General features: G+C 36.7%; 1 long non-coding RNA gene and 1 other non-coding gene across 2 annotated transcripts in view; one reads left to right on the top strand and one right to left on the bottom strand.

Moving 5' to 3' along the window:
• The window catches only part of LOC130455076 (uncharacterized), a 107,011-nt gene extending 82,212 nt beyond the window's left edge, over positions 1-24,799 (bottom strand). The window contains exons 1-2 of the long non-coding RNA XR_008912916.1: positions 23,751-24,799; positions 21,379-21,452 (exon numbers count right to left, since the gene is read on the bottom strand). This is a non-coding gene — a long non-coding RNA (uncharacterized LOC130455076). The remainder of the gene's footprint in view (positions 1-21,378; positions 21,453-23,750) is intronic.
• LOC130456662 (U6 spliceosomal RNA) lies at positions 21,560-21,666 on the top strand. Its single transcript, XR_008915726.1, has one exon. It is a non-coding gene; the product is annotated as a U6 spliceosomal RNA (small nuclear RNA).
• Positions 24,800-25,354: the final 555 nt, after the last annotated feature.

The following is a 25,354-nucleotide window of genomic DNA, read 5'->3' as shown; positions in this document are numbered from 1 at the left end:
AATGGGATAAAGACAATGGAAAGTTTCCACAAACTTTACAGAGGATGCCAGTGCTATTCTGGGTTACAGATGCCTAAGAGTCTCTTTCAACAGAACAAGGAATGCCAATATTTCTAAGCACTTAGTTCCCTCCCATTTGGAAAGAATATTAGGCTAAGAATCAAGAAACCTGGTTCTAGTCTGGTCAGTACCACCAATTAGCTAGATGATCTTGGTTAAAGCTTTCTATCTTTAGACTTCCATATCTCCCTATGTCAAATGAAGGGGGTGGACAAGATGGATGATCTCTAAAGAAATTCTAGCTTTAACAATCTATGATGTTATGACAAAATGACAGTAAAGGGATTTTCTCAATCATAATAGATAGAGGATTAACCCTAGGTGGTTAAATCCTGGATCCATTGTGTGACCCAGGGCACTAAGTCCCTCTGTGAAATGAGGGGATATGAATAAGTGAATTTCACGGTCTCTTGATATTTTGTGTGGATCTGTGTTAAAATGTGTGTAAGTAAGGAACTTCTCAAACCCATTTAGACCTCATCTGTCAGAGTGACATCTGGTGGCTTCCAGAAGATGCTGCGGTATGCAGCCATTGAAACAATTATACTAACAATTATTTTCTTTCATCACTTTTGATACATAACTAAAGATATGGAAAAAATATTACCAAAAAAAAACCACTACACAAAGTCTGTGACCAAAGTGAAAATGTCTTTGCAAACATGCTGACTTAAGATTCAATGACAAACCTCATCTCACAGAAGGAAATCTATCACATAAGATCTCATTTGTATACTGACCAAATACATGATATCTCCAAAATAATGAATACATAAAGTATTGGATAGGAAAAAAATTTAAAGAAATCTCTTTTTCTTGGTATGTTGCTTCTTACTTTACTTATAAAGTAGTGGTACCAAGGAACAAGTCCTAAATTAATAGTTGGAAAACCTTGATTCAAATTCACGCTCACATTACTCCATATTTCTTCCTGAGAAATATTGTATAAATTGTGCCATAAATATAAATGGATTAATTAATATTTTGATCAATATTAATGATGGTACCAAATAGTATATAGCTTAATGTTGTGTATTCAATAGTTATCTCTACTATATTCCTCAATAAGAGCTTCAACTAAATTAATAGATTATTATACTCACAAAATGTCAGCATTGAAAAGAATCTTAGGGGTTATCTAATCTAATCTCTTCATTTTTACACATGAAGAAACTTCAGCTCAGAGAGGTCAAGGGAAGAACCCAACATGACTTAGTTTGGCTTAAAACAGTCAAAAAGAGAAGCTACAAGTAGGAAAGATGGAGAAACATATTTAAAATCTATGACATGATGAATTATGTGAACAAGGCAAATATGCACACTCATGTGCCCCGATATTATAATACAATGGGATTCAATAAAATTTAATGTGAATTTAAGGAAATTAAGATAGAATAAAATGAACATGGGAAAGTTCTTATTCCAAGAAATGAGAAAAGCATGAAACAGAAATGGATTCAAGGAGCATTTAGATGAAAGTATGAATGACAGTCACAAATGCATACTAAGAAAAATTAAACCAGACACAATTTTAAGGCTTATCTCATGGAGGACAACCATGTCTTCTTTTAGTATATCATTTAGGACCTCTGTTAACAAGAATCATGGGATGAAATGGAGTTAATGTAAAATGGACCTTTTAACCTGACCTTGACCAAGGTCAAGAAATAGAGATACAATGGGATATTTAGCATGGGATAAAACGTTTCCATTCTGGAATGGAGTAAAGTTTTCATTCTCATAAAGAAGAATGCTGTAAGGATTTGGAACAGGGAATGAGGAAGAGTTTGTGTCATGGAATGGAGTGATGGGACAAAGGGAATAAGGAGGACTGATGAGGCAAAGGGAGAGATCCCCCAGACTGAGAGATGATTTGTGAGATTCTCTCCTTTTCTCACCCTTCAAAACCAAGAGAGAGGTACCCCTGAGCTGATGTTAAGGCAAAGAGGACCAGGGACTGTGTCTCAATGAGTAGGCTTCTGGGGTATAATAGAGTTTACTTCTCTCAAGAGTTGGCTGGTATTTCTAACCCCAGAAGTCCCACTTGTCTGGCAGGTTGACAGTCCCTGTTGGCTTTGTTGTGAGTCAAGGCTAAATGGCTACCTAGCCCAACACCCTCTCTCTCTTTATTTTTTTATGATGTGAATATGACTGCAAGTTTCTTCAATATAAAGTTCAAGTAATAAAAGGGGCGGAGAATAGGTTTATGGGAATAGGAGAACCTACACATTGTCTTTGTCCTCTTTCAGCTGAGTCAAATGACTCAGCCTCAGTTTCTCTTTCTCCTTCCTCTCTAATCACTATTACTATCCTAAACAAAACAGATATCAAGTGTCCTTTTTGGGAAGGTCAAGGGATGGGAAAGATCTTCAGGGGGACCCATGAAGTTCAAGGGATCAGACCCTTTCAGCAGCAGTCGTTTTTCTTTTGCTGTCTTGTATTGATCTTCTAAAGATGTCAGGCTTCTTCTCTCTTACTACTTCTGTTGCTATATGGTATAACTTGTCAGAAAGGAAACTTAGAATCTGTTTATATCAATCTATGCTTATCCCTTAGGTCATTGGATTTGGTTTCCTCAGATTCTATATTTTAATTGATTTCTTTCCTCTTAAGGGTCCTGAAATCTTTCTAACTTCAATAAAATATACTCTCCTTGAGGGCAAGGTTGATTATACATTTGTCTTTGTATCACTGGTCCTTTATACAGTGTCTAAAGCACTTCATAAATGTGCCTGTAATTAGATTGAATTGAATCAATTGAGCATTTCATGTATTTCAGAACAATTCTGTAAGGAAAGCAGTAAAACTGTTAATTTCTCCATTTTCTAGAGGAGAAAACTGAGGCTCAGAATAGTTAGTAAAGTGATTAGTTTGTTGTCATATAGACAGTAAGTCCCATAGCCATGATCTTGGCCAAGGTCTTCTGGTGCCAAACCCATTGCTTACTGCTAGGTTAATGATTCATGTTGGGCCCACCTCCAAGTCCCCACTTGACCACTCAGTTTTGGTGACTGGTTCAAGATGGTTGTTTCTTCCATTTTCTGTCTTTCTTTTGTCCAAAGCTGAATTCCTCTTGCTACATGATTTGACATCAGTTCCCAAGAGCAGAAGGAAGCCAGGGATTCTCTAGTTAAAGGGTTGATTAGGCTGTCTTAAAATAAACTCAAATTGAACCAAGGGTGAATGATCCAGAAAATAACAAAACACATCTAATTAGACTGGAGAGAGTATAAACTGTGCTCTGTCTTTTTGGCATTGTTTTACATGGTAATGGGAAGTGATAATCATTATACATGATAACACTAACAAGAGAAAGAGTCTGAAGCCTGCTCTTCTTAGAACTCTTCTCTTTGAAGGCCAGGAGGCCAATGAAATAATGTTGACAAGATACAGAAGACTGAAGATGTTTATAAAGCCAGTGCCTGAGAACTTCATTTGAAAACGGAGAGAAATGTAGCCTGCTTCTTTCTGCCTAGTGTCAGAAAGCAACAATTTTATAAAATATTTTAAAAGTTCCCTTCCCAAATTCAGTCTGGTTGGTACAGGGGAAAAAATAATTCAATCACTAGACTGCAGGATGTGAAGCCATGCAAAATCTTCACATTAGTCTCAATTGTGTCTCATGTTGAACCACGTTCTCATGCCAGGCCATCTGCAAAGTGGGCAGTTTAATACACAAGAGCCAACTTTCTATAATCTGGACTCCTAAGGCTTCCAAAGGCAAGCTCTGAGTGTATACTCTGTTTTACCCTCCCTTAGCTGGTATTCTTCCAAAGATGCCAAAGAGCTTGATAAATATCCCCTCAACTAAAGCTATAACAATAATGGTGTCATCAGTGTCCTGAACCCTTGTTGGGGGTAGGGAATTAGAGATGAGAGTGTGAGGGCGTGGGGAACAGAGTGGCATATGGCAGAAAGAGTTAAGAAATAGGCAGGACAGATCTGTCCCAAATTAAATGAATAATTAGACAAGTAAAATGCTTAAGGAGATTCTCATAGACTCTTGTTTCTAATATAACAACCAGGGAGTATAACTTCCATCCATAGATGGGCAGGGGATGAGTAGGGTTAACCTGCAAAGCACTTCTCCAGAGAAAAACAGACAGAAAATGCTGTTATCTTTGGTCAATAAATGCAGAAAAACAATATATTAGTGATACAAACAGTGAAGAATTATATGAAGTACAATTAGAATTGAAGCTCCTCAGGGGCAGCTGGGTGGCTCAGTAGATTGAGATCCAGGCCTAGAGACAGGAGGTCCTGGGTTCAAATCTGCCTCAGACACTTACTAGCTGTGTGTCTCTGGGCAAGTCACTTGACCATTGCCTAGACGTTACCACTCTTCTGCCTTGAAACCAATACACAAGATGGAAGGTAAGCATTTAAAAAAAAAAAGAATTGAAGCTCCTCAAATGTAGTCCAATTTTCTAACCAGGGTACACCTTGATTTTACTTAAAACTAATTACTGAGTTATATTGGACTCCTTTTGTTTTTGGGGGGTTTTTTTTTGGACTCCTGTTGTTTTAAAATTATAAAAATCATGTTATGTTGGATTAGAAGGGAGAAAGAGGCAAATATATGAATCTATCATATTCCCCTTTATTATATCAGTGCCCAAGATGAACCCATAGATTGAAACACATTTCCCTTGGAGAACTAAATTTAGTAACATTACTGATAGCATATAACTTATAATTATAGTTATGATAGACTAAAGATACATGTATACATGTAGCCTTTTCATTTTTCTATTTTTAAATAATTTTGTTTTTCATATTTTAATTTCTAAGTATATTTCTTCTCTTTTACTCTCTTAAGAGCTATTCCTTGTGTCAATGGACATTAAATAAGCAGGAGTAAAAACTAATGCATTATCTGAGTATAATGATATATGCAATGTTCCAACTCTATAGTTCTGTACCTCTTCAGTGAAAAGAAGGCACATTTTCTCACTTTTTCTTTGATTCCAGGCTTACATATGACAATTAGGCAACATTTAGGGTTTTTTTTTTGTTATGGATCTTTCCATTTACTTTGTTTTGATGCCTATTGTTTTCATGGGTCTTATTTCACATTGCATTAATTCACATGCCTTTTGTAATGATTTGATTATTAAAACAACCCTAGGAGAAAGATTGTGCAAACATTGTTATCTCAGCCGTATAGGTGAAGAAACCAATCATTGGAAAGTCAGTAAGGGAGTTAAACTGGAACCCAGGTTTTCTATATCTTTAGATCAATATTTTTTTTAACTTTACACACTAGATTGTAGAGGTGTTAATGTATTAGAGGGCTTCTGTTTGAGAACCAACCTAGCTCAATTCAAAGACTTATCAATAGGTTGGCCATAATGCAATGAAATTTTCATCCACAGAAATATTTTTAAAAAAAAATGTAATTATAGAGAGTTTGAAATGTGCCACCATAGAAGAATGACCCACAGGAAAAAAACAACAATCTTTTTGAAATATTGATATATCTCAATATTATGTAATTTTCTGAAAATGATATACCTAAGAAGAGGCTGGTCATGGTTAACAACATATTAGTGAAAGTTAAGATTAAAGGATGAGAACTTTGTTCTACAAATTAAAAACATCCCAAATAATAGCAGTTGAGGATTATTAAGTCACAGTTAGTCATATACTTAAGCTACTTGACTTTTTTGAATGGAGAAAGGAGTAAATCAGATGAAGATATAATGTGAAAACCAGAGCTGAGATGGCTAAGGTGAATTACAGTACAAAGATCCTAGTTTTTTGGAAGGAGGTTTTTATGGCTTCTCTTTTAGGAACCACAATGTGTAACCATTTGTATCAAGGAATAACCACATGGACCCAGGACAGGAGGGAACCCCATGATCACAGAGAGGTCAATAGATGAAAGTAGCAATAGAGAGAGTGGCGAAGATCTCCTTGGTTAAGCCAAGAGCAAAAGGAATTCATTCCAGCATTAGTGAAGTTATTTTATTAAAGAAAGTGTTTGATTTAATCTCCTAGACCAAAGCAAAAATTGCTGGACTGAGACTCACGGAAAACGAGATTTCTAAGACAACATTCAGCTATTGGACCAAGTAGAATAGTTATGACTGTGAAGATAATTTGAGGGTTGTGTCTTAAAATCTAGATTTAATTGGCCGCCAGGGGAAATTCCAAATAAAATACCCAAGTCAGTCTAGAAATTTATGGTGATTTAATTAATATATATAGCCCTCTAATCCATTAACAACTCTGTAATCTAGTGTGTAAAGTTAAAAAAAATATTGATCTAAAGATATAGAAAACCTGGGTTCCAGCTTAACTCCCTTACTGACTTTCCAATGATTGGTTTCTTCACCTATATGGCTGAAATAACAATGCTTGCACAATCTTTCTCCTAGGGTTGTTTTAATAATCAAATCATTACAAAAGGCATGTGAATTAATGCAATGTGAAATAAGACCCATGAAAACAATAGGCATCAAAACAAAGGGAAGGAATTTAAGGAGGAGGGAAGAGGATATAGGATTTCTCCTGCATGGCCTGTGCCAGGGGGAGTTTAAAATTCCCACCTCTAGGTCTCTGAAGAAGATTAGAGGCTTCTAAAAGGATAAAGTTGGAAAAGTAAAGGAGAGAAACTCAGACAGAAACTCACCACCAAACCAGACAATAGCTTGTAGCCACACTAAGATACTGAAAGGCCCAGCACGCTGCTATCAGCCAACTCTCCACCACCAAAGGTACCAGAGAGAGGAAATAAGCTAATATATAAACCTTTCACTCTTGTGTTTCCTCCTCTAAATGCCCATTCTTTTTAGTTCTCATCTTCTTTGATTAGATTATATCTTTAGTTACTTAACACTTCTTTGTTAAGTTCACCTTTTATGAGTTACTTAACCTTTTTGTGATTAATTTAACCTTTATAGTTACTTAACACTTTTTTGTATTAAGATCTTAAAATAGACTTAGCTTAAAGTTCTAGCTTCACTATAAGGTAAGAGTTAAGTATCTTCATTGTTCAATCAGGAGATTACAACTTTATCTTCCCCTAAAGTACGGTCTAAGTAGGGTGGAGTAATTTAGAGTTCCCAAGACATTCCTGATTTTGTTAAACTAAATATCTTCATTGTTACAATCAGGAAATAGCTAAATCCAATCTTCACATACACCAATAAGAATCCAGAGATGCTTAGCAGATAATAAGATGTCATACTTAAAGAATCCTAGAAAATCAACTAAAAGACTAGTGGAAATAATTAACAACTTTAGCAAAGTTGCAGGGTTCAAGATAAATCCACATAAAGTTATTAGCATTACTGTATGTTTCCAATAAAATTCAGCAGCAGGAGTTAGAAAGAGAAACTCCATTTAAAACCACTCTAGTCAATATAAAATATTTAGGAATCTATTTGACAAGAAAATCACTGGAATTATATGAACACAACTCCAAAATACTTTTCATACAATTAAAACTAGATCTAAATAATTGGAAAAAAAACATTAATTACTCATGGGTAGGAGGAGTTAATATAATAAAAATGATAATCCTATCCAAATTAATATACTTATTAAGCACCATAACTATCAAACTACCAAAAAATTTTTTTGTAGAATTAGAAAAAATTATAAAAATTCATTTGGAAGAATAAAAGATCAATAATATCAAGGTAAATAATGAAAAAAATGTGAAGGATGAAGGCCTAGCAGTACCAAATCTTAAATTGTACTATAAAGCAGTGATCATCAAAACAATATGGTATTGGCTAAGATTCAGAAAGGTAAACCAATGGAATAGACTAGGGGAAATTACCTCAGCAAGTCAGTGTTTGAAAAACCCAAAGATCCCAGTTTTTGGAATAAGAACTCACTATTTGACAAAAACTACTGGGAAAATTGGAAAACAGTATGGGGAAAATTAGATTTAGATCAACATCTTATAGCCTATACCAAAATTAATTCAAAATGGTTAAATATCTTAAATGTAAAGAATGAAATCATAAATAAATTGAACGTAGTACACCTATCTAATCTGTGGAAAAGGAAGGAATTTAAGACCAAGCAAGAGATAGAGAACATTACACAATGTAAAATGAATGACTTTGGTTATATCGAATTAAAAAGTTTTTGTACAAACAAAACCAATGCAACTAAAATTAGCAGGAAAGCAATAAACTGGAGGGAAATTTTATAATGAAACACTCTGCAAAGGTTTAATTTTCCAAATAGTTTCCCAAATAATTTCCCAAAAGCAACTAAGCCAATTTATAAAGATATCAAGCCATTCCCCAATCTACAAATGGTCAAGGGACATGAATAGGCAATTTTCACAGGATGAAATAAAAACTATCAATAAGCACATGAAAAAGTGTTCTAAGTCCCTCCTAATTAGAGAAATGCAAATTAACACAACATTGAAGTACCACCTCACATCTAGCAGACTGGCCAATATGGCAACAAAGGAAAGTAATAAATGTTGGAGGGGATGTAGCAAAATCAGGACAGTAATACACTGCTGGTAGAGTTGTGAATTGATTCAACCATTCTGGAGGGCAAAGTGCTTTAAAAGAATGCCTGCCCTTTGATCTGGCTATACCACTGCTGGATTTATACCACAAAGAGATAATAAAGAAAAATACTTGTACAAAAATATTTTTAGCCATGCTATTTATGGTGGCAAAAAAATTGGAAAATGAGGAGATGTCCATTGATTGGGGAATGGCTGAACAAATTGTGGAATCTGATGAGGATGGAATACTATTGTGCTGAGAGGAATAATGAACTGGAGGATTTCTATGTGAACTAGAAAGACCTCCAGGAATTGATGCAGAGCAAAGGGAGCACAACCAGGAGAACATTTTACACAGAGGCTGATACTCTGTGACATAATCAAATGCAATGGACTTTTCTACTAATAGCAATACTCAGGATAATCCAGAGGATCTTATGAAAAAGAATGTTATCCATATCCAGAGAAAGAACTGTGAGAGCAGAAACACAGAAGAAACACATATGATCATGGTTTGATAAGGATATGATTAGGGTTTTGATATTAAAAGATCACTCAACTGCAAATATGAGTAACATGGAAATCAGTTTTGAACAATGCTACATGTATAACCCAGTGGAATTGCTTGTCAGGTCCAAGAGGGAAAAAGAGAGAAGGGAGAGAAAAATCATAAATCATAGAACCATGGAAAAATATCCTAAAAAAATAAAAGAGAAAGAAAGAAACCAGAGATGAAGTTAGGAATAACAAGAATCAGAGCCATGATTTGGAGGACAAAGTATCGATTTTACTGTTAACTGATTCTGTGAGCTATGTGAACTCTGCAAATCTTGGGAGTGAGGGCTGTCAGCTACAACATTTTCACAGAGACCCTAACCAAGGAAGCAATATAAACTTGTCAAAGAGTTTGTCAAAGGTTCCTTGGAAGGCTGGGAACATTAGGCTCTATTAGTAGAGTCTCTAAAAATCATGAGTTCTATCCCTTAACAAGAGACTTCTTCGACTATACTAGAAACATCAATCTGAAGTTGTCTATATCAATATTCAGTAGTGTTGGAATCATTGTAAGAAGGGATAGCTTGAATTACCAGCAACCTGAAGTATGTTTTTATATTGGGGAAAGTCTTAAAGAAAGGATAATTTTATGACTCTGAAGAACTGTAAAGATACCTGGGAGTGATAGAGAACCACTGAAGAAAAGAGAACACAAAGGTTTTTTAAGTATTTCAGATTAAGACTTTTGCATATTTTTAGTGGTGCATAAAACCTAACTTTTTTGTTGTTCTTAGCCTAAATCCTTATGTGGAGCTGAGGGTCCTTTTCTCTCATTTTTCATCAATTTAGAAACAAACAAAATTTCTATATCCCCAGGGAAAACCAGGAGGGGAAGGGAAGGTAGTGTGCAAGACAAGTTCAATAATCCCAGAGGAATTCTGGTGGTAGTATTAACCAAAATGAACATTTGTTTGATGTCCCCAAGACTAAACTCTGACATAAATATAAGACAAAACAAAACTAACAACAAAGAACCTTTTATTTGGAACCATGGGCTACATGTTTAAATTCTCTGTCCCTTCAACTCAATTCAATAAACATTGTTAAGCATCTACTACATGTAAGATGTCATTTATAAGTCTAAGAATTCTCCCCTATTTCTTTTCCTCAAAAATTTACAAATCAAACTCTTGCAGTTAAATAGAAAAGGAAGCATCCTGTAAGGATCCCAGGCATTCTACTACTAACTGGGCAATGAATAATTTATAGTAAAGAGTGTTTTGAGGGGATAAAATTGTTGATAAGTCAGGGGAAATAAACCTCTTAGCAGTAAAGTCTAGCAATGCATCTTTAAGAAACAAGTTTCAAATGCACAGTTTATGAATACACTGAGGTTTTTTTTTATTTATATGGAAATTGGTCAGTTGTAATATATGTTACAGTTCAGTGTGACTTGGATCTGAATATCAGAGATAGAAATTAAAGCATCAGTTCAAAAGGCTAGAAAGGAAACAAACAAACAAACAAAAAAGAACAACAAAATAACACTTTCTAACCAAGACTGAGGAGAAATTTGCTCTGTATTTAAAATGCTGAGTGTAATGCATTAGTATTCTAGGAATGATGCCATTTGAACAGAACCATATTCAATCTTGTATGAGCATAATGGCCGACTTCATCTGAGAGCAGCTTCCTTGGGGAATCCTGAACCAAAGGGCATGAAGCCCCATTCCTCAGACCTTTAATTTACTGAATCTCAGTCATCCTCCAAAATAACCAGAGTTCACACTTTGGGAATACGTTACACTAACAAAAGGCTTTCCTCACAACAATCTTTTAAAGTCTGTGGTACAGGTTTTGATTTTATTTTTAAATCATAAATAAAATTCAGAGAGGAGTGAAATGACTTCTCTTTTGTCACACAGTTAATAAGTAGCAAAACTGGATTTCAAGCCTTGTTCTTCTTATCTGAAATCCAGCAACCCATTACACCATCCTTCCTTTTAACAATTTGATCTACTATGGTTTTTTTTCCAGCATCACTGAGAAGGGTAGTCATGGAGCTCTGGACCATCTAGCAGGAAAGGCAATTTGAAGTGGGGAGCATTGTTAAGGGAAGGAATCAAATACTTCATCATATGAGTATGAGAGCCTGTGTATCTTCTGTCCCTCTTATAATAATAAGCATGGATTTCTGAATTGGAAGACCTGTAGATTTTGTCCATGGGGCAGATTAAAATTAAATGATTTAATCAATCAATCCACAAATATTCATCAAATAATGATGTCCCACATGATGTTATGCACTGGAGATACAAAAACAAAGTAAAACTGAAGTAGTCCCTGCCCTTAAAGAGTTTACTTTTGTAACTTTACTTACTACCTTAATCTAAATTTTATTTGTACCACTCTAAAAGCAATTGACTGAATCAACCCCAGCATTTTAGAGCAGGAAATGACTTTCAACACCATCTAATTTGTTTCTCTCCAAATGGTTGGCCCAATTCATAACTCTACCAACAGTGAATTAGAGGGTCTGTTTCTTATATCTCGAGGATATGCTCTCTCTATTATAATATATTGGCTCAGTAGTGCCAAATCTGATCTCTTGTAGTACGATAGAATAAAAAACTTAAAATGGACACATTGTGCTTTGAGAAATACTTAAAACCACTTAAGTTATAATCAGTCCATACCCAGAACAAATCATTTGGAGTAATGATTGACTATTTGAGGGGACCAAGAACTGGGACCAAACATGGTATTTAGTTGTGTTAACATGACAAATATTTCCCTAAGCAACATTTTCTGAGTGTAGATTTTTAGCAGCAAAAGAATTGACCTAAAAAGTATTAGAAAAAGCAGTGACAGTCTTGGTAGAGAAGGAAGAAGATCTAAAATGTAGAAAGGACATAAAGGGTATTCTGAAAATAAAGGGATCCAAGGATGATCATCAGTTAAAGAAGTTCCATAGTGAATTCCCATAATTGGTCTTATTTCCAATTATCTCATAATTGATTCCCTTCATTCTTTTTAAATTTACCTTTAATTAGTCCTTAAGGGCCTAAATAATCTAGGAAACTCAGACTTGGGGTGCCTGACCTCAATTGAGCTATTAATATTCTAGAGACCCTTAAAGTCCATTGAGTTCTTAAATTCTTAAACTACCCTGGAGTTGAGATCTAGTCCAAATATCTCCTTAAATATAGAAACAAACAATTCCACTAAAGAATATTAGATAAACTTCTAATTGTTGTATTTATTTTACTACCTATCTCTCTCTCTCTCTCTGTCTCTGTCTCTGTCTCTGTCTCTGTCTCTCTCTCTCTCTCTCTCTCTCTCTCTCTCTCTCTCTCTCTCTCTCTCTCTCTCTCTCTCTCCCTCTCTCTCTCTCTCTCTTTCTCTGTTTTTAAAGCCCTTACTTTCCATCTTGGAATCAATACTGGGTTTTGCTTCCAAGGCAGAAGAATGGTAAGGGCTAGGCAATGGGGGTTAAGTGACTTGCCCAGGATCACACAGTTGGGAGTGTCTTAGGCCAGATTTGAACCTAGCCTGGCTCTCAATCCACTGAGTCACCCAGCTGCCCTACCTATATATCTCTTAAGGGGAAAAAGGAAAGCATTGAAATAAAATCCTGAGAAATGGTTGTTATTGTTAGTGTAATCAAGGAGTCAGGGAAATAATACTGAGGGACACAAATGAAAAGCCATCATCTCTCTCATGGTCTTAACTATATACAGAATATTTATAAATGTAGTAAAAACCTAGCTCTCTGAGTTGGTACCCCTAAAAGCATTTTTTCTACTGAAAAAAACAAGGAAGCATTTATTAAATACTATATGTCAAGCACTTTATCAATATAATTTCATTTGATCCTCACAATAACCTTGTGAGGCAAGTGTTATTATTTTTATTATCACCATTTTACAATGGAGGAAACTGAGGCAGACAGTGGTCAAATGACTTGCCCAGAACTTTGAGTACCTAAAGCTAGATTTTAACTCAAGTCTTCCTTATTCCAGGCCCAGTATTCTCTCCATTGCAACACCTTGCTGATTCTATGACTACTGTACTGAGAATCTTAACTAGAATAGGAGCAAAATCAAGTAACAAGCTGAGGTGAGTTCTTGTTGTGGTGAGGTGATACAGCTTTAAGGAGTCCAGTTTCTTGGACAGTTTTTCTTGTAAGTCCATTGGTCTTTCCCTTTGTTGCTTAGTACTAAGGAAAGTCTTATATATTAAGTTGTACCAAATATAAAGTCTTAGATTGACTGTTAGGCTTTGCCTGGCTGGTTTTGACCATGGACCAAAAGGTCAGAGACATGTCCCTGTTGATGGAGTCTTTTCCAGTCTTTCAGGTATGCCAATATCCAAGGTCATGGATTTATGAACATTATTGGAACTCCTATAGTTATTTATATATTCAACAAATTAGTCAAGGGCTCAGACTGTGAATTTTCCAATCACTCTGGTTCTCTTCTGTCAGTGAAAGTCTTCCCTTTAGTCATCTCCCCATTTCTTAGCACCTTTACCATAGAACCTAACTTGAAATAAACACTTATATTGGTTTGATGTAGTACCTACTAGGAGCTTAGCACTGTTGTGCACATTGCTTAGGACATGAAGATAAAATTAAGATTGTTCTCAAGGATCTTTATATAGTCTACTGAGGAAGGTACCATATATAAATATATAATAAACAAATTATATATGTAGAAGAGAAGCTCAAAACTTTAGAAAACTGTAATGATTGCTTCCATAATAAAGAGTCAGGGAAAGCTTCAAGGAAGAACATCTTTGAAGAAAGAAGGATTTAAAAGAGCATAAATGAATTGGATAGAAACAAGGAATAGAACCTTTCCATTGCTGGGGATGCTGTAAGTAAAGGTCACAAGGACAGGAAAGAACAGGTGTAGATTATCCACTTTTATTTGAGTTTCTACATTGAATCATAGATTAAGAGTTATAAGGGACCATAGCGATTATCTAGTCTAGCCTTTTCCTTTTACAAGCAAGGTTTAATGACTTGCCCAAAGTCATATAAATAAATGATAGAGCATCAACTTTAAACCAGCTCCTCTTACTCCAAGTCAAGTTCTTTCCATTTTGCCACCACCTTGTTATCATTTCTGATAGCATGGTATATGTATCTTTAAGTCTGAGTCTGGCTTATAACTCTTGGTTGTACAATGGGACTAGAATGTATTTACATAACCTTCTTCAAGACTTATAACACTGTGTCTGACAATAGTCATTCAAGCTGTTCCCAATATTTAGGTTCCTACTCGATTCCCATGAACAAAATTCCTCCATATACTTCAGTTCTGGAGTTGAATCTCCTTGGCTATCTTTTCCAAATATATCTTCCTCATAAATGCAAACAGTCTATCTTTCATTATGTAAATTCCAGGGAAATTCAGTGAAAATAAATGCTTCAGGAAATGGAATCAAACTATTCAAGAAGCTGCATACACATGCACATGTGTGTCCATGCACATACACACATGTATGGATAGATAAATATAAAATATAGCAACAGAAAATGTTAGAGCAATAGTATTACTATTCTCAAGGGTACCAATTTAATGAGATACTGTAAATAAGCCAAGTAGACCTTATAATTAACACTACAAAATATCCCTTCTCCCTCCCTGCAAAGTGATTCTCTAAATCAATTTTTCTTTTAACACCATTGCCTTAATTCATCTCCTTTTTTCTTCCAATAACCTATGACAAAAGCCAATTGCTCTTGGCCTAGAGCTACTCTGCTGACTTATCTCAAAGACAAGATCTTAAGTTATTCAGGAAGAAATTAGCTTCGACTTCTGCCACATTTTGCAGTGTCCTGGCAAAGGGGAAGGTTATTCAACTGACCTGTTTCTAGTCATCTTTATCCCTATTTCTTCCCTTCCCCCTAGCCAGGCTTTTAAATTCCTTGAGAGTAGAGAATGATTCCATTGTTTGTAGCAGAGTACCTAGTAAGCCCTTAAAATCAATCTGAATATTGAATCTTCCAATTTAAAAAAATTGTCCCTAATTTCTATAAGATGAAAGAATTTATTTCTTGAAAAATTCCAGTTCATTTTTTATTTTCTAAACTTTTAGGGTATAAGAGGTGTTTTGGTCACAACTCATTATAAATATAGCCCAATTTAAGATTATAGAACCCTAAACAAAACCTTAAAGCCCTCAAAGTTCCTGAATTTCTTTTATGGCAAGTATATGTCTCTACAAGCCACAAGTACTGCATTGTACTCTGTAACTCATTAACATGATTAGAAAAATGGCTGAGAGAGTAATTTCACATTGTTTTCATGACTGTGAAGTCCCCCCTAAGATCAGCCTAATCATGAAACTCTTACAGGCTACAATTACATTTTTAAACTTTACCTATTCATTTGCCTGCTGGCTTCCCATGAAGTTTTTGGAGTTATTAAAAAACCTCATCAACCTGAGCCCAGAATTGGAGTCCTTTTCTGAGATGGCCTCTTGAACTATATATGGTATACCTCATGTCTAACATGATACTCTGCATATAGCAGATGCTAAGTAAATGTTTGGTTAGAAATTCGGGATGTTTAGCCTGGAAAGGAGAGTATGGTGATACCTTGGTTTTCCTTGATAATTTGTCTGAAAATAATCAACAAAATTCAAAACTGATGAAAATCAAAACAATTATTTTCATTTGAATCAATGTAAATCCAAAGAATTCATTCTAGATACTCCAAAATACATATCAAAGACACATTTCATAGAGAATAAATATAGTGTTTAATATAAAAACAATTAGAAATTAATATAAAACAATATCAAAGACTTGTGTAAAGAATAAATGAACACCTGAATGGAACTCAGACCATCAGGAAGTACTGCATGGCTGCCTGCTTTTTGGCTGTCCTGGGCAGCAATGACTTCCCCAACTCCAAGGACCTGAAGAAGATCCTAGACAGCATCAGCATCAAGGCAGATGAGGAGTGTCTTAATGTCATTGGTAAGTTCAGCAGCTAAAACATGGAGGAAGTGATCACTCAGTGCAGGGGAGCAGTAATCTGGCTTTGGTGGGGAGTTGTTGCCCTCAGAATAGCAGAATATGACATGGGTTTTGGGCTCTTTGACTGAGTGCCCACCTGGATCCTTGAATGCAATTGTTTGTCTAGACATTTGGGTGATGCTCACACAAAGAGAAACAATGCCGCACTGAGCAGAATACATGGATTGCTCTTTGTTTTTTTCAAAATTAGTAGTGAGAGCATGTGGACAGGGTAAGGAAAACCAAGACAAATTTTTCCTGGAAAAAAAATCGAGGAAAAATGAAACTAACAATAACTGATGTAAATTAAAACCACGGTATCGCTGTACAAGTTCAAAGATTTAAGGTCTGTTATGTAAAGAAGGATCAGACTTTTTGTTTGTTTTATTAGGAGAACCAAGAGCAAGTTTGAGGGAGGCGATTTTAGAAGCAATGTCAGCTTTGTGGAAGGAGAAAAACAATTTCCTATAATAGTAGACATTTATATAAATCTTTAAGTTTGGCAAATTATGATGTATATGTCTGTATGTTTCCATATAGAGAGATAGCTATAGATACAGGTACATACATACATATATGAATATTTATACACATGTGTGTATATTTTAAATCTATCTGAATATAATCTCATTTTATCCTTACCAAAAAAACCTATATGGTAAATGCTATTATTTTTTTCCATTTTATAAATAAGGAAACTGAGACTGATTAGAACTATCCTTAGGAATGAGAGAGATGGGGAGAGAAAGGAAGGGGAGGGAGATAGAGACAGACAGATAGACAGACACAGAGACAGAGAAACAGAAAAAGCGAGACAGAGATTCTTTTTACCCACCTACCCATCTGCCTTATTAGAAATCTTCTAGCAGAGACTGGATAGACTAGGGTTTCTTTACCTAGTGTAGACATGCTCGCTCATATCTACCATGACCAAAGGTCGTTTAGTCATTTCTGCAGTTGTCAGTACTTCTGATGTTGGATGTAGAACCAGAACAGATGGGTACATTCTGAATTCTGTGACTGTTAGATTGGATAAGTTTTCAAATCTGGAAAAGCTTCCATAGGGATTTTTTAATGAACTATCTTGATTTCATCAAGAATGCCAGGCACATAGTAGAGAATCAATAAATTGCTAATGGTTGATTGCTACAGAAATAGGGTAAAATATTTCACTACATTCAAATATTCTTTTTTTTTTTAACCCTTACCTTACCTTACCACAATACTGTGTATTGGCTCCAAGGCAGAAGAGTGGTAAAGGCTAGGCAATGGGAGTCAATTGACTTGTCCAGGGTCACACAGCTGGGAAGTGTCTGATGCCAGATTTGAACCTAGGACCTCCCATCTCTAGGCCTGACTCTCAATCCACTGAGCTACCCAGTTGCCCCCTATATTCAAATATTTGAAGCAGGCTCTGACTGTTTTTCACATATTCTCCTTAAAGTTGTTCAACCAAATCAGGTCTTCTCTGAAGAAGCAAAACAGTGTGAGATTTTAGTAGGTGGTGGTTAAAGCAATAAGTATTATTCTTTCTCTTGAACTTTAATGGACTATTGCTAACGAGGCCATGTGTTTACCAGAGTCCTAACAGATAATTTCTAAAGAAGATCAAAGTCACAGCTGCAGCATAAATGTCCATGACACCAATTAGCTTAGCAGAATTTGCTCATTGTGTGGATTCCAAGGAAAAACCCTTACTTGTCCTTTCTTGAGAGAAGAAACCAAGAATGGGATTGTCACAGCCCTGATTTCCTGAGAATTTTCCTCTCAGTGCTATGATCCTGCTACTTCTGTTGGCATAGTACCAAAAACTATATTTAGCTTCCCTGAGGATAGACTATATTATTTTTAACCCAGAGTCTTAAAAAGCCTAAGTTTCCATCTGTTCTTCTCCCATAAACAGAACTTTATCCAGTTATAACCTTCATTTGGGATTTTTCTTCCCAAAATTTTGCCGGAGGGTCTGGTGATAACCACTTGCTGATTGTGGAAACCTTTCTTCTTAATCAAAAAAGTGCTGCCAGTCAAGGCCAAGAAGAAGATTGAAAGACATGGGGAGGAGTCACTACAGTTGCAAATATGCCATAGAAGTCATAATAAAAGAACTGACTTCTTCATAATCCACTCAGAGATATTGACTTTCCCCCACCTTTTTTATTGGAACCAGGAGTCTGAAAAGTAACTTGGAAAAGGAACTAGGAATCTTCATGCTCAGTGCAAATGGCAAAATCAGGACCTGCTCCTGCCCCTTGTTGGGGAGACAGGAACCCTGAGACACAGTTTCAAGGCCACTGTTGGGGAAGCTGCCACAAGGGTGGGTCAGGAAGATCACCCCAGCCTGTCATCTGGTAGCTTTCTATTTAATTAATGTATGTTTGCCCACAAAATGCAAACTTGATATAGTGGCCTTGAACCCAGAAAGATTAGAGTTAAGTCCTGCCTCAGATTAATATCATCTGTATAACCCTGAGCAAGTCACTTAATTTCCCAGTGCTCTTAGGCAATTTTCTTTTTTTTTATGGCTTCTGTTCTGTTTTTATAATTATTATTTTTTTCTAATTAACAAGCATTTCTTTTTTGCTTCCTTCCACTTTTCCCCTTCAAGTGAGCAATAAAAAAGAAAACCCTCATAACAAATATGCACAATCAAATACCCACATTAATCCAGAATATCTTATTTTTCATTTTAAGACCCTCATCTCTGGAACCATGGATATCATTGCACAGATTAATCTTAGGCAATTTTCTAAAAATACATATTGCACCATTAGTAAAGTGAATCATTTCATCTGAGAATTCCTTGAAAAGATCTTGGGTCTAGCCTCTGACTTCCTTACTAGATGTTAAACCACATTTATGGGCTGCTAAAGGACTCTGAGTGCTGATAGCAGCACCCTCTAAATTTAGTTCTCTGGGACAGATGTCTGGTTGCCCCACTCTAGTTATGACTTCAGGACTCATTATGATCTGGAATCTGTTCATAACTTAGTAAAAAAGTTTTTAAGTTACCAACCAAGATAAAAGATAACATTTCATGTCATAATATTCTGATACTTTGTGGCTTTTCCTCTTTACTAATCATTGATCATTTGCCCATTCTTTACTTTAGAATTTCCCTAATATGGAATTTCGTGCAGTTAGGTGACAAATTAGATATAATGCTGGATAGAGATAGAGATAGAGATAGAGATAGAGATAGAGACAGAGACTTATCTTCCTGAGTTCAAATCTGGCCTCAGACACTAGTTGTGCAACCCTGGGCAAGTCATTTATCTGTTTGCCTCAGTTTCCTCAACTGTGAAATGATTTGGAAAAGGAAAGGCCAAACCACTTCAGTATCTTTGCCGAGAAAAGGGGTTATAAAGAGTTGGACACGACTGAAACAATTGAACATGGAATTTATTTCTCTTCTCTGACTTCTTTCAGTCCTCTTCTTGACATCTGTCCAAACACCATCCATAGACCTCATGTGATGTCCTCACTGCAAAGCATTTAAAGTCTTCTCTAAAAGGGACCAATATGTCCTTCAAATAATTCATCATTGAACAGCAACTGATGAAAAAATTCCAGTCCTACATAAGGAAAATAGTGTTTTATTTGTTTGTTTGTTTTTTTGTCTCTAGTGTGAGAACTAAATATCTAGGGGACCTCCAACTTAGTCCAGTGCTGGAAGTCTCACCTATTGGGGGTCACAGAGCCATGTATCTTAACTTGCCAGTGGGGCAGACAAGAATCCTGGTCAGCAGTAGTCAAGGGATGTGATGTGTAGGAACTGAATTGAAACCCAGGCCACCTAGAAAATCTTAGGGGAAGGGTTTAGACTGACCTTAAAAAGTCAGTGTGTGAAGGAAGCCGATGATGACTGATGACTGGGGGGCTTTCGAAAAGAGCTCTATCTTGCTAGAGGGTCAGTGCTTATCTGTGTAAGTTATTTCTGTCAAGGGGTGCAGCAGGTGGCCACATAGGGGGAGGAATCCAGGAACTTGGTCTCTTGGGCTCTAATCTCTTCTTGAACCCTAACCCTTGGCTGGCCTTAACTAGTCTGGCATAAACCATGTGGGTAGCTCGATCCCCTGGCCCTGGCTTATGAATTGAACCAGAGCCCATGGGCATTTGGATAATACCTTTGGGAAGTTAGGTTGGTAAAATTTTCTTCTTTCTCCTTACTAAATAATGATTGTAATTTAGTATAAAGTTCCTGAGATTGATTTTATTCATAACACTAGTGATAAAAGCACGTAGTGATTCTTTGTAATGGAACTTTGTAACGGAAGATTAGAAGGATGGGGAAAGCATCATTTTTTTCCCCTGAAGACTAAAGTTGCTCCTATAATGGCTCCCCTGAAAAAGGAAAGATAAGAGTTGAAAAGTTTAAGGGGTTCATTTATTCAAAGTTGAAAGGGAGGTCAGTGAGTCCAACTCAATTCATTTTATGGATGAGGGAACTAAGGTAGGGAGAAATTAACTGAATTGCCCAGTCACACTGCTATCAGCTATCTGAGGTAGGATTCAAACTCAAGTCTTCCTAACTCATGCCAGAGATCTATCTATTATGCTACCTAGTTACCTCTAATATCTTATTCCAACACTAAAATAATATTCAATTTTTTTTTATTTTTCTTTGCTTAAAACTCATTTTAAGATCTGTATTCATGAAAGCTTGCTAGAGATTGCCTTCTGGGCTTGGTCAAAGGAGTTCATGACAAAATTCTATGAAGAAGGGTTTTTTTTTTTTTTTTCAATTCGTGAATGACCTCAGTGATGTAGGGATCCTCCTATACTTTCACAGTTAGCATGAAACATGTCCATTTTTCTTTAGGAATCCTCCATGAAAGAGCCTCCCCATGTGCTTGATACATTCCTCTAGCCTCAAATAATTCAAAGATTCTCAAGCCATGTCTCTCTAGTCCTTTGCTCTTGTTTTGTGACTGATGAATTTCCTGATCCAGTTACACAGGCCTCTGATGTCTCATTTCACTTCTCACTAATAAATCAAGACTCCCCAAAAGGAATATCTTCATGTTTTAGTAAGTAAAAATGTTTATCATGATTTTCTATCTTTTTTTCCACCATATATTTTTTGCCTTGTCAAAATGAACAACTACTATTACATGATAATCACTGTATAATTTCTTTATGTAAATATATATGTATATGTATATATGTTTTCCCAATAGAGTTCCAATAAATTCTCAAACTTCCTCAGACCATCTTTTAACACATTTTCTAGGGAGCAAATCCAACATAAAAAAAATTTCCCCCCCAGCATCTCCTTTTCCTAATTGTCAAGACATTCAGTCCTACTCACCAAATAGCCATCACCGTTGTCATGAATGAAACACCGCAGGAATCCAGCAGCTTCCACACCATAATGCATTGATACTGATGGGGAAAGAAGGTGTATGATGAGGAAAGTTAGGAGGCAGTGGATACAACTTCAATAGGAAATTTCAAGGCATCTAGTGGTTACTACAAGAATATAATAAATTGTGCTGGTTTGGGCAGCGCATATGCTAAAATTGGAATGATGCAGGGCTTCGAAGCATGGTCCCTGCCCAAAGATGACATTCATATTATTGAAACGTTCCATGCTTTTCTGCTTCGCCCTCTCTGTTCCCTCAGACTTCTGACTGGCAACCCTGTCTTCCCTACAGGTCACTTGCCCAGTCTGAGTATCCTTTTGGGCACCAATAATATATTAAAGGCAGCCCTGGGACCCATCTTCTGCAGTGGGAATCTCTACAAACACAGTTCTATCATTATACTGCCCTGTCCTGGGTCCTGGTTCTTTTTCTAATCTAAGATGGCAGTATAATTAATTACTCCTGCATGATGGTAGCTGAGGTATACTTTTATCAGTAGGTATTGCAAGCTAGTGAGTCCTCTGGTAGGGGCTTTTGCCATTTTTCACTTAATGTGTATTTATCAAATGATCTTTAAAGGTCCCTCAGCTCTTACATTCTGTGACAATGACAGATATACAAGAAAGAATCATCAAGATTTAAATTTTAGAAAACAATGAATTTGGAATTAGATGCCCTGACTTTGAATCCAACTTCTGTCACGAGATAACTATTTTAAATTAAATTTTATTGTTTTCAATTACACAGAGAAACAATTTTTGGCAATTGTTTTCTGACATTTTTGAATTCAGATTCTCTCTTTCTTTCCCTCCTTTCTTCTCCCTCTCCCAGAGGAGGTCAAGTCTGATACAGGTTACACCATAGTTATTCATGTAATAAGTATTTCCATATTCCCTACGCAGTGCCACTTATAACCTTAATGACTGTGGACAAATCACTAAACCTATCTGGGCCACAGTTTTACCATCCACAAAACTGAAGGGAGAATTGACTCGATGATCTTTCAGGTCCTTCTATCTTTGCCTAGGATCCTATGAAATATCTGGTCCAAGGTCACACAGAGAGTTAGTGGCAGAGTCAGTGGACTAAAAAACAAGGTCTCCCAGTTCATACCACTGTTTTCTTTCCACTACATACGCATGCTTTCCAGTTAGGAACAAAGACAGTATCCCCCAAGTGGAATTTTCATCCCATCCTGGCAAGGCAGAAAGGTAACAGAAGGCTATAGAGTGATACCAAGACATGGAAGATGTACCCCAAAGCGACACACTTCCATTCATAGCAAATCCAAAAACAGTAGCTCAGAGTCCTTCAACTTACTAGGGAGAGACATGGGGGTTTTCACCAGGACCCTCTGGGACAAAGGTATGCAGCACCATCAATCACTATTGTGTGGTGCTGTTCATCTGTGGAGTCCGTTCCAGTGGGATCTGAACTATGGGCTTTTGTTTTAATGCCCATAAAGCTCTCCATGGCTGCTGCCCTCACAAAGACAAGTCTTATTCACTGTTCTCCCTCAGTCTTCTAAACAGTTCGTTTGGAAAGTGTCAGAGCCATAATTGATTTTTGCCCAGTGTTGGGAAGTTTTGCTGAAACACCACTCCCTTTGTGGCGAGGGAAAGAGAGGAAAAAAAGAAGGAGCTCACACAAGCAAGCATTATAGATTGCAATGTTGATTCAACCAGCATCGGTCCCAGGAGCAAGGGGCCTGGGATGATTTGAAACCTTCTGAAAATAGGGGTCCCAAGCCTTCTGGAGCCTGCCTGGCTCCCACCCTGCTGTTCCAGAGGCAGACAGCATAAAAAATAAAGTGGGATCTGCTGCTGATGTATGGGGTGTCAGATGTCTCCAGGAACTTGAGGGAATCTTTAAATGGGAACAGGAAAGCAGTAGCAGGCAGAATTTTCACAAAGCTCTGTAAAAGTTTCCATCTTTATATAATCCTTTAAAAAACATTTACCAATCTGTATCCTACCTCTCAATTGTCCCTGTCCAATCTCTTTCCTGTTTTCATGGATTTCCTGGTCTTTCTTAAATATCAGTATCTCCTAATGGAGTAGAAAACATATTGAACCTCATGCCAGGAGAGGCATGAGCCTCAGCTCTCCTGTAGTCTCTGGCCTTGGCTCTCCCATAGACTCATTATGCAACTTTAGCTCTCTGCTCCTCAGTTTCCCTCCTCTGTAAAAAGATTGTTTGGGTCTAGGTAATCTAGAGGAGAATCAAGTTTCATAATGAATACCATTAAGATTCAAATACTTTAGCTCCCTGTCAATGACTCCATAATGATGCTTTAAGAAAATAAGCAGTGAAATACCTAAAATCCTCAGTCTCAAGTTTCCTCATTCGGACAATGGCTAAATCCATGCTCCTATCATCTCCTGTAGCAGCAAATGATTCCCTATCGGAGCCTCAAACCACTTTGTTGCCTCTTAACAAGAAAGTATGGCTGATATCACCTGCATTTAACCAGGCACGAGGGGAAATAAATTCCCCAAACCCAAAATGAACAATTGAAGCCCCATTAAGGTTGAGTAGACAATTGTTTTGAGGGGGGTGGCTTCAGTTATCTGTGATGCATTTTCCACCATTCTCAGCCTATCAAAATCCAGTACTTCTTTGATGACCCACCAATCCCATGAAGGATTTCCTGACTATTCTAGAATACAGGGACATTTTCTCCTCCTTTAGCATCTGAAAAATGAACTGGAGAAGGAAGTGGCACACCACTCCAGTATTTTTGCCAAGAAAACCCAAAAGGGGTCATGACTGAAATGGCTGAACAACAACATAGCACCAATTATCTGCCCAGAGGAGGGAGTGACAGGGTTGCATTAGGGAAAGTGGAGAAGGTAAAGGACAAGCATTTATTAAACATGTATCATGTGCCAGGCACTGTGCTAAATGTTTTCTGACAAATATATCATTTGATCCCCATAATAGCCCTGGGATCTAGGCAGTGGTGTTTTTAGCCCTATTTTTCAGTTGAGGAAACTGAGGCAGGCAGAAGTAAATGTCAAAGATCACTTATGTAATAAGTTTCTGAATCTGAATTGGCCCAGAGTTCTATCCTCCTGACAGAGGCAAATAAGATAATTTTCTGCCTAAGCACACCTCGTTCTTTGGAGCACACTCCAACACCGGCATAAACAAAAATTTATTTCTAAATAATCTTGCAACTACATCTACTCTCTTTCATTCTGTAGAGAAGAGGGGCAAAGAAAAAATGGCTGGGAATTGTGTTTCTTCATCTCATGCTTCTCCTAGCATGAGGAGAAAGATATGATATGGATCAATTAAAAGGATTAGAATTGCTTTGTTTAGTCCCAGAAGACAGAAGCAAAACCAATCATTGGAAGTTTCAAAATAGCAAGGCTAGCCTCCATGTTAAGCAAAAACAAAACAAAACAACAAAGAACAGCAAGACTTCTTGACAATTAGAGCTTTTCAAAAGTAGCCTGACTAGGCTCCCTCCTTCAGATAGTGGATTCTCCCTTGCTGGGAGTCTTTAAGCAAAAGCTGCCTGACCCTGTACAGGGAAGTTGTAGAAGGAATTCTTTTATATATGCTGTAGATTTTGTTTCATTGAGGGTCCTCCCAGTTCTGAAATCTCTGAGCTGAGGGGACTCCACACCTCATAGAAGTCAGCTTCCTTCATTTAGGAACTGTCCTGTTAGCTATCTTTTCTTTCCACCTACCTTAATCCCTATAGTAAGTAACAATGGGTATATAGAGGAGAAACTATAAGATGAACTCACAGTCTAATGAGAGAGCTATAAAAACAAATGATAGAGACAGCTAGGTGGCTCAGCAGATAGAGTGCCAGGCCTGAAGTCAAGAAAACTCATCTTCTTGAGTTCAAATCTTGCTTCAGACACTTTGTAGTTGTGTGACCCTGGATAAGTCATTTTACCCCCTTTT

The sequence above is a fragment of the Monodelphis domestica genome, chromosome 1 (genome assembly GCF_027887165.1).
Source record: "Monodelphis domestica isolate mMonDom1 chromosome 1, mMonDom1.pri, whole genome shotgun sequence".
NCBI classification, from domain to species: Eukaryota; Metazoa; Chordata; class Mammalia; order Didelphimorphia; family Didelphidae; genus Monodelphis; species Monodelphis domestica.
Note: the sequence above shows the minus strand (reverse complement) of the source record. Positions and strands in the feature narration are given on the sequence as shown.